The sequence below is a fragment of the Pseudophryne corroboree genome, chromosome 12 (assembly GCF_028390025.1).
Source record: "Pseudophryne corroboree isolate aPseCor3 chromosome 12, aPseCor3.hap2, whole genome shotgun sequence".
NCBI classification, from domain to species: domain Eukaryota; kingdom Metazoa; phylum Chordata; class Amphibia; order Anura; family Myobatrachidae; genus Pseudophryne; species Pseudophryne corroboree.
The window spans coordinates 174,241,131-174,244,688 of record NC_086455.1 but is presented as its reverse complement, the minus strand read 5'-3'; positions in this window follow the sequence as shown (position 1 = coordinate 174,244,688).

Genomic DNA, 3,558 nt, shown 5'->3' with positions numbered 1-3,558 from the left:
TCCTCGCATTACACTACTACGTGGTACCAGCGATCCTCTTCCTCGCATTACTCTACTACGTATTATCAGCTCTCGCATTACTCTACTACGTATTATCAGCTCTCGCCTTCCTCGCATTACACTACTACGTATTATCAGCTCTCGCCTTCCTCGCATTACTATACTACGTATTATCAGCTCTCGCCTTCCTCGCATTACTATACTACGTATTATCAGCTCTCGCCTTCCTCGCATTACTCTACTACGTATTATCAGCTCTCGCCTTCCTCGCATTACACTGCTACGTATTATCAGCTCTCGCCTTCCTCGCATTACACTACAACGTGGTACCAGCGATCATCTTCCTCGCATTACACTACTACGTGGTACCAGCTCTCTCCTTCCTCGCATTACTCTACTACGTATTATCAGCTCTCGCCGTCCTCGCATTACACTACTACGTATTATCAGCTCTCGCATTACTCTACTACGTATTATCAGCTCTAGCCTTCCTCGCATTACACTACTACGTGGTCCCAGCTCTCGCCTTCCTCGCATTACACTACTACGTGGTACCAGCGATCATCTTCCTCGCATTACACTACTACGTGGTACCATCTCTCGCATTACTCTACTACTTATTATCAGCTCTCGCCTTCCTCGCATTACACTACTACATGGTACCTGCGATCATCTTCCTCGCATTACACTACTACGTGGTACCAGCAATCGTCTTCCTCGCATTACACTACTGCGTGATACGAGCGATCATCTTCCTCGCATTACACTACTACGTGGTACCAGCTCTCTCCTTCCTCGCATTACTCTACTACGTATTATCAGCTCTAGCCTTCCTCGCATTACTCTACTACGTATTATCAGCTCTCGCCTTCCTCGCATTACACTACTACGTGGTACCAGCTCTCGCCTTCCTCGCATTACTCTACTACGTATTATCAGCTCTAGCCTTCCTCGCATTACTCTACTATGTATTATCAGCTCTCGCATTACACTACTACGTATTATCAGCTCTCGCCTTCCTCGCATTACACTACTACGTATTATCAACTATCGCATTACTCTATTGCGTGGTACCAGCTCTCGCCTTGCTCGCATTACTCTACTACGTGGTACCAGCGATCATCTTCCTCGCATTACTCTACTACGTGGTACCAGCGATCATTTTCCTCACATTACACTACTACGTGGTACCAGCGATCATCTTCTTCGCATTACACTACTACGTGGTATCAGCAATCTTCTTCCTCGCATTATTCTACTGCGTGGTACCAGCGATCATCTTCCTCGCATTACTCTACTACATGGTACCAGCTCTCGCCTTCCTCGCATTACACTACTACGTATTATCAGCTCTCGCATTACTATACTACGTGGTACCAGCGATCATCTTCCTCGTATTACACTACTACGTGGTACTAGCGATCGTCTTCCTCACATTACTCTACTACGTGGTACCAGCGATCATCTTCCTCGCATTACTCTACTACGTGGTACCAGCGATCATCTTCTTCGCATTACTCTACTACGTGGTACCAGCGATCATCTTCCTCGCATTACTCTACTACGTGGTACCAGCGATCATTTTCCTCACATTACACTACTACGTGGTACCAGCGATCATCTTCCTCGCATTACACTACTACGTGGTATCAGCGATCTTCTTCCTCGCATTACTCTACTGCGTGGTACCAGCGATCGTCTTCCTCGCATTACACTACTACGTGGTACCAGCGATCATCTTCCTCGCATTACTCTACTACATGGTACCAGCTCTCGCCTTCCTCGCATTCCACTACTACGTATTATCAGCTCTCGCCTTCCTCGCATTACTATACTACGTGGTACCAGCGATCATCTTCCTCGCATTACTCTACTACGTATTATCAGCTCTAGCCTTCCTCGCATTACTCTACTATGTATTATCAGCTCTCGCATTACACTACTACGTATTATCAGCTCTCGCCTTCCTCGCATTACACTACTACGTATTATCAACTATCGCATTACTCTATTGCGTGGTACCAGCTCTCGCCTTGCTCGCATTACTCTACTACGTGGTACCAGCGATCATCTTCCTCGCATTACTCTACTACGTGGTACCAGCGATCATTTTCCTCACATTACACTACTACGTGGTACCAGCGATCATCTTCTTCGCATTACACTACTACGTGGTATCAGCAATCTTCTTCCTCGCATTATTCTACTGCGTGGTACCAGCGATCATCTTCCTCGCATTACTCTACTACATGGTACCAGCTCTCGCCTTCCTCGCATTACACTACTACGTATTATCAGCTCTCGCATTACTATACTACGTGGTACCAGCGATCATCTTCCTCGTATTACACTACTACGTGGTACTAGCGATCGTCTTCCTCACATTACTCTACTCTACTACGTGGTACCAGCGATCATCTTCCTCGCATTACTCTACTACGTGGTACCAGCGATCATCTTCTTCGCATTACTCTACTACGTGGTACCAGCGATCATCTTCCTCGCATTACTCTACTACGTGGTACCAGCGATCATTTTCCTCACATTACACTACTACGTGGTACCAGCGATCATCTTCCTCGCATTACACTACTACGTGGTACCAGCGATCGTCTTCCTCGCATTACACTACTACGTGGTACCAGCGATCATCTTCCTCGCATTACTCTACTACATGGTACCAGCTCTCGCCTTCCTCGCATTCCACTACTACGTATTATCAGCTCTCGCCTTCCTCGCATTACTATACTACGTGGTACCAGCGATCATCTTCCTCGTATTACACTACTACGTGGTACTAGCGATCGTCTTCCTCGCATTACTCTACTACATGGTACCAGCTCTCGCCTTTCTCACATTACTATACTACGTATTATCAGCTCTCGCCTTCCTCGCATTACACTACTACGTGGTACCAGTGATCCTCTTCCTCGCATTACTCTACTACGTGGTACCAGCTCTCGCCTTCCCCGCATTACACTACTACGTGGTACCAGCTCTCTCCTTCCTCGCATTACACTACTACGTGGTACCAGCGATCCTCTTCCTCGCATTACTCTACTACGTATTATCAGCTCTCGCCTTCCTCGCATTACACTACTACGTGGTACCAGCGATCCTCTTCCTCGCATTACTCTACTACGTATTGTCAGCTCTCGCCTTCCTCGCATTACACTACTACGTGGTACCAGCGATCCTCTTCCTCGCATTACTCTACTACGTATTGTCAGCTCTCGCCTTCCTCGCATTACACTACTACGTGGTACCAGTGATCCTCTTCCTCGCATTACACTACTACGTGGTTCCAGCGATAATCTTCCTCGCATTACACTACTACGTGGTACCCGCTCTCGCATTACTCTACTACATATTATTAGCTCTCACCTTCCTCGCATTACACTACTATGTGGTACCAGTGATCATCTTCCTCACATTACACTACTACGTGGTACCAGCTCTCTCCTTCCTCGCATTACACTACTACATGGTACCTGCGATCATCTTCCTTGCATTACACTACTACGTGGTCCCAGCAATCGTGTTCCTCGCATTACACTA